We start from the raw sequence: 7101 nt of genomic DNA, 5'->3' as shown, positions 1-7101 counted from the left end.
ATTTCGTTTCTGGTAAATAAAAGCTTTAAGTTATGTTCACTGTGGACATTACTGCACATCCAGCTAGGTAATGTCCTTGCTCAGCCCTTAAGTAGGACCTACCCGTAAATTAAATTAGATCAGCCCTATCAATAGGAGCTTCTTGTATTGACTGTTTTCTTTCTGTGGCACTGGGAGCAAAGTTGCAAGGTTAAGGTTATTACACCTAACCAAGGTAGTAATAGAAGCAACAATACTTCTTAACAAGTTATCTGGCTTACAGAACAGTGCCGAGTGTACTGAGAGTTTAGAAGAAACTCAATGAGTGTGAGACATCAGTAGTTAAAGGAGATCCTACTGCTGGTTCTTCAGTAGCCTTAAATATTAGGGGCTGTTGCTGAAATAACCCTCACACAAGGTGGAAGTCCTTTTGCTACCAGGTCTAATTTCATTTTGGAACATAAAAGCAAGTCATCTCCAAGCATTTTTATAAAAGCACCAGAATAAGACAGTAACTCTATAAATGACAAAAGACTTAAAAAGCATGGTTAAAGACATGACTACATTGTAATTGTCTTGGAAGTCTAGCTATTTCTGTAACATACAACATTTTAAGATAATGATGAATTATGAATGACAACATAAGACATTTCTAATTTTAGGAACTTCATATAATTTCTAGAATATTCATATTAATAATATTTACCATACAATATAACTTAAGGAGGTTTATTATTACTCATTTAACAATGTTTCCCATATAATTTAACAGACCAAATAAGCCTAATTAGTTTATTATCTCTCCTTGAGATGGTCAGGGGCCCTGTGAAGCATCCCCAATTTAGCTAGAGGTCAAAGAACTTCACTTAGAATTTACTCTCCATGCCACCGGGCATGGTGGCTCCCAGCCATGGCTGTGGCAAACCCCTGGGACCAGGCGTCCATGCCTAATGCTGCCAGGCTACTGCTGGGCCATTTCGTGGTTTCAGGGGTGATCACTCAGGAGATGTTTAACATATCTAAGAAATTAGCTTCCCGTTTTGTGAACTTCTCCAGACCACAGCAGATCACAGATATCCAAGCTGAAATCTACCAGAAAAACTCTGAACTCCTTAGACTAGAAAAAGATACAGCAGATATTGTCCATCCTCCTTTTTGGCTCAAAAGTGTCATACTCTGCAAAGCATGAATAATCATTCAGAAGCAGTGCCCAAAGAGAAGCGGTCCCTCAGGCAAAGACTATTGAAACCCGTGTGCCAAGAAAACTTGCCTATTGAAGTTATTTATCACAGATACATGGTATATTTGTTGGAGTTGGCATGTTCACTGAGAGATTAGAAAATCATCTTGAAACAATTAGAAATATCCTTCATTTAGATGCAAAATGAAGAAAATGAGCGTGGCTTTAGCAAAGATGGTTATTTTGGTGACTGAGACAGAAGAACTGGCAGAGAATATACTCAACTGGTGAGAACAACAGAAGGAGGTCTCCTCTAATATCCCCAAAATATTAGCTGAAGAAAATTTTCTTCATAATCATGATGTTATAGTACCTCCTTTACTTTTTACTTCTAAAGTTAGTGTCCAAACTGTTAATGCCAAGTGATTATCAACTGTATATATTTTTAAATTATATGTAGGCTTGTGAAGTTCATTTTTAGTCAGTTGTAACCTGGGTGTTTATAGACTTTGCTGCTAGCAATACTGAAAGAGCCTTCTTTATATTGAAATACTAAGATTCCAAGTTCATTAGGACCAAACTGGATTTTCCTTTGTTTTTCATATATTTTCATTCCATTTTTCAGTAAAATTCAAATACAGCTGTGACAATTTATTAATGAGCACATTAACCACCTTAGGCAGCAGACTTTATGTCATTTTTAAGAAATGTTTATTTCTGAATTAGAAGAGTCTTGAATCTGAAAGTAATGTTGATTATTTCTGTGGGATTGTCACTAAGTATGCAGAAAAAGTGTAACATAGCAGACCTGGCTGCTATCCTTTGAAAAGCCGGCTTGGCCGGCATCTAGGAAGTTAGATTTTAAGAGGGCTCCCTCCACTCTCACTGATAAGAGTTGCTTGCTGTGACTAAGGTGGTTGTACAGTGTGGTTTGTGCTGAACATCTGCTTTTTTCCTGGGAATCCAGAAGTTTGGTACATGTTAGGTAGAAGGTACCTATGTGACTAGCCTGCAGTAATAAACCTGATACTGCAACTTTAATGAGCTTTTGTGGTAGACATTTCATACATGTCATAACTCAGCTGCTGGGGAAATTAAGCACATCCTATGGGATTCCACTAGCAGAGGATTCTAGAAGCTTGTACCTGGTTTCCCCCAGACTTTGCCCTTATACACCTCTTTTCCCTTTGCTCTTTTGCTTTGTATGCTTTTGCTGTAATAAATCATAACTATGAATACAATGATATACTGAGTCCTCTGAATCCTCCAAGTATGTCATCAAACCTGGGGTTGGGGGAGAGGGGAGTCTTGGGGACCCTGACACACTAAAACATTTCCTGAGCATGTTCACTGGCAGCTTTAGGAGTAGGCAAAGAAGAAAAGCAGAACAACAACAAAAAAGGCACATGATGGTAAAACTTTTAGAGGTATTACCTTATAAAGCGCTCTGATATTTTACCTACCTGAGGTTGTCGTGCGTATAAAAGGGAGTAGAATACTAATACTTAATCTCAGGTTATGTTCTTTTGTATCAGTAGTACGACAATGCTTGGCTTCTTTTCAGTCTTGGGGTTCTCTTTTGCTTTAAAATGTATGCTTCAGTATTTTTATACCATTGCATTTTCTGTATCACCTGGGTTCCCCTCATCTTGTGTTACCCAAAAGGTAAAGATCTCAGTTCTTGTCATACCTGAAAGATAAGTTTACAGTAGGAAGACAGTGTGTTGTGTAGCAAAAGATTTTAAAAGATTTATTTAAAAAAGGAAAAGTACATGCAGCAACACAGATGGGTCTGGAGATTGTCATTCTAAGTGAAGAAAGCCAGAAAGAGAAAGAAAAATACCATATGATATCATTTATATGTGGAATCTAAAAAAAATAAAAGAAGTAGAAGAAGACAAATGAGCTTATTTACAAAACAGAAACAGACTCACAGACAATAAACAAATTTATGGTTGAGGGGGAAGGGACAAGTTGGGAGTTCAAGATTTGCAGATACTAATTAATATACATAACATAAACAAGTTTAAACTGTATACCACAGGGAGCTATATTCAGTATCTTGTAGTACCTTACAGTGAAAAAGAATGTGAAAATAAATATATGTATGTTTATGTATGACTGAAGCATTATGCTATACACCAGAAATCGAAAGAAAAAAGAAAAAAACCCCAATAGTTCAGTGATAAAAGAGTCCTAGTTCCTCAAGGAATATACATAACAGTCTGATACAGATCTTTGAGATCTGCAGGAACCAAGGCATGCACCCAGGTGGGGGATGAACTGATGCTGACCTTCTATGACCCTCGTGACTTCAATCAACTAAAGCTTGGACTCTGTCAACCTTTGCCCCAGTTCTATGCTGAATTCTCCTCTGCTCAAGTCCCTTCATGAATATGCATGTACCCTTTGCTTAAAACTTCCCCAGCTTTGCTGTTGTGGAGACACTGCTTTGGAAAAAGTTCCTGGTGTTCTCCTTACTTGCTGCAAGTAATAATAACTCTTTCCTCTTCCTTTAAAAATAAAAAAGTACAGCTCCAAGAACAAGAGGCAAGCTGACCCAAGGGAGGAAAAGCGGAGGTTCTTGTCTCCCCTTTCTCTTATATTCTCACTTAGAGGTGGTCTCTTGATTGATTAACAGCTCTTGCCTCTGGAATACTTAGTCATGTCTGGCCCCTTTGCACATGACCTTACTCATGATGTATACAGAAAAAGCCATGGGGGAGGGGAGCCTGAACCACAATGTTAATTATAATACAATGAACATTGGGTCATGTCCAGTTAAGTCCTTTCTGCTACTGCGCAATCGTGGCTGTCAGTTTCTTGCTGTCACTCACTCAGAAGAAGTCAAGTCTCTTTATGCATAACATCATCTTCCAGACTATCTTCCCTTTCCTCCACCTATCTGCCTGGTGCCCCCACATAGCTAACTACCTAACACTTGCATTCATCACACTCTTTAACACACGAAGACCTCAACATAGTGGATGAGTTAAGACATTGTTCAAAAGGGAACAGGATAATTTCCAAAAACTATCCCGCTAAAACACTAAGTTTTGAAGCCTATTTTGCTGATCTTTATAAATGGGATATAGAAGAGTAGTCCTAATTTCCTGAAGATTGCCTAGACACTTTCAGTTATAGTCATAAGAAACTGTTCAAGCCCAGCCTTGGTTTCAGACATCCTACTAAGCTTTTTCTTCATGTGATTTCATGATTTTCTTCATGATTTCATATCATATTGATGCAAGAAAACAGATATGGGGCAAGAGAAGGGCTGTGTCCCAGGCTTCAGTTGAGCCCCTGGGACGTGCCCTGCCAAGCGTGGGTCCTTGGTTTCACACAGGAAAGAATTTAAGAGCGAGCCACAGCTGAGTAAAGATAGATTTATTCAGAGAGATACATTGAAAGGCAAGAGAAAGGCCATGAGATGTGGGGATTGGGTGTTCAGATTAGAAGTAGGTACACATTCCATAGACAGAATGCAGGCTGTCTCCAAAGAGAGAGGGGCGGCCATGAGGCGCTGTGTTGCTGGTTTTTATGGGCTTGGAGGCTTCATATGCTAATAAGTGGAAGGACCAGTCTAAGGGGAAAGGGCTGGGATTCCCAGGAAGTTGGCCATTTTCCACCCTTTGACCTTTTGAGGCTAGCCTTGGGACGGCCATGGTGCCTGTGGGCGTGTTATTCACCATGTTAATATATTACAATGGGCATATAATGAAGCTCAAGATCTGCTAGAAGTTAAATCTCTCATCATCCTGAGCCTCAAGGCCTACTGGGGGTTGAATCTTCCACCAATTGCTGTGGCATTCCTTGAATGGCTGTACCCTGCCTCCTTCCTGTCTCAATGTCATAAATGTTGGTATGTCTGGTTGTTTTGGGTTTTATTTTATTTTTTGTCTTTTTCAAAATAAAAAAAAATAAACCTGAAATTTCTAATTAAAAAAAAAAAAGAACTTGACCTGAGGAAGTTTGTCAAAGACACCAAAAGTTTTTAAACATTTGGCCAAGCAGGACTGAAGGGGGATTAATAAAATGGCCGCACTTAGGCTAACAGATTGCTTATTCTTATGCTTGCTCTTAAAACGGTCAACTGACCTGACTGACTGGTTGCTACTCATGGCTCCAGGCCCATTGTTAAAACTAAAGCTATTGATCTTACTGTTTCTACTTTATTCCAGTAATTGAAAGAAATAATCAAGCTTGGTCTCTGAGTCCTTCTCCAAGGAGAAGGTTACAGGACTGTAACCTTACAAAATAGCCTGAATTACCAAGAAGACCACACCTTGAGTGCTTACGAGATAAAGAGATCTAACCACTGGCCTCTATAGCATCATGTCACCATTCTAAGTCTTCTGATGAGAAAATGATTCTGTTGCTTGTTATCAATACTTTATTGTTTGAGCTATATAACAACCCCACCCCACCCCCAAGGTGGGCTCACAGGTTTGAAGGCACTAGCCTCCTGTGAGTCCCCTTTGCCCAGCAAAGCAATAAAATTGCCTCTTTTCTTCTAAGCCCCAAGACCTTGTCTCTGGGTTATTTGGCCTGTTACAGACGGTGCCAGTCTTTCGGCAACACGTTCACAAGTCACTGTGAAGCAATATTTATTCACTTAATCAAAATGACAATAAAAGATTGCAAAGGCAATCTTTGAAACAGATTGCCTAAGAAGTAAAGAAACTTTACAATTTGTTATTAAAAGCAGACAAATATTTCAAAAAACACTTTGTCCCCTTAACAGAGAAAAAACAAACTCTAGTTTTGCACCATTTCATGTTTAGTGTTACAATCATTCATTTAATTAAATTGAATCTAGTCTTAAGTAGACCTAACCTTGCATGAAACTGTTTTCTCAGGGTTCTGTTTTTAAAATTAATTTCTAGAAATACATGACATTTCATAGTACAAGCTTTCAATAAAGCACAAAACATATTTATTAATAGTCTCAAACATATTTAGTTTCTCTGTAATAAGGTCAAAAATAGGTAAACATAGACTTCTTTAACAATCAATGTTTTGTATTAAAGATAATCTAGATATTCAGTGAATTTCCATCATTTAATTTAGCAGAACTCGAAAGTTTCAATTTACAAAAAACTGGAGAAACTGTTTTTAAGTAGACATACCAAAAAAAATGATTATTTTTAAAGACTTTACCCTAAAGCTTTTATCTCATTTATCTTTATTTTATAACTTATGAAAATATAATCATACCAAGTTAATTTTCTCACTGACAAAGTCTGTAACAGAGATAACATGAGCTCAATAAACCTAGGTATAATAAAAGAATCATACTTACTGCCGATGACTCTAAAGATGTGTGTATATTAATTAAACCATCAATTTAAACTTTTTTCATTCATTAATGATTAATCCTACATCAGGTGATCCTTTTAAAATTTGGACTAATTTAAGTTACATTTAGAAATATTTCATACGTTAAATGCTTACTTTTAGTCAATTAAGTAAAGCTTTTAAAAATAAATTTTGATGACACCATCTGGAGGTAGGGGCATTGCATATCTATAAAGTATACACAGACATACATACATCCAGATAGACACAGACAGAGACCTCATAGTTTTCCTGCTTGAGTTTAAAAAGTCTCTTTCTCCTTTTTTTTCTTTTAGTTTTCAGATCTACTAATTGAGCCAAGGTTGTAGTCCCAGGAGATGAGGGCTGTGTTTATATTTCAAGGATACGATAAAAGTTATAACTTCAAGCTTTCTTCTGGGAATACTTTTGTTCTCTCACGACCAGAATTTTGAAAATACTTTATCAAGCCAACTCCTCTATAGTTTTAGAAGGTCAAAAAAGCTCCATCCTGGCCATTTAAGGGGTAAGTGCCTGCAAGCACTGGCTTCATTCCAATTGTACATGAAGCCAGCTAGAGTTCCAGTTGAGCGGCTGTCCATCTGGGAGCTATTTGGACTTTAAGG

The 7101-nt window shown here is 37.6% G+C and overlaps 1 pseudogene; it reads left to right on the top strand.

Annotated features, from left to right (window-relative positions):
• Positions 1–889: 889 nt before the first annotated feature.
• Positions 890–1585, top strand: LOC105094617 (HAUS augmin-like complex subunit 2; annotated as a pseudogene).
• The last annotated feature ends 5516 nt before the right edge of the window (positions 1586–7101 follow it).

This window comes from Camelus dromedarius, chromosome 2 (assembly GCF_036321535.1).
Source record: "Camelus dromedarius isolate mCamDro1 chromosome 2, mCamDro1.pat, whole genome shotgun sequence".
Lineage (NCBI taxonomy): Eukaryota > Metazoa > Chordata > Mammalia > Artiodactyla > Camelidae > Camelus > Camelus dromedarius.
Note: the sequence above shows the minus strand (reverse complement) of the source record. Positions and strands in the feature narration are given on the sequence as shown.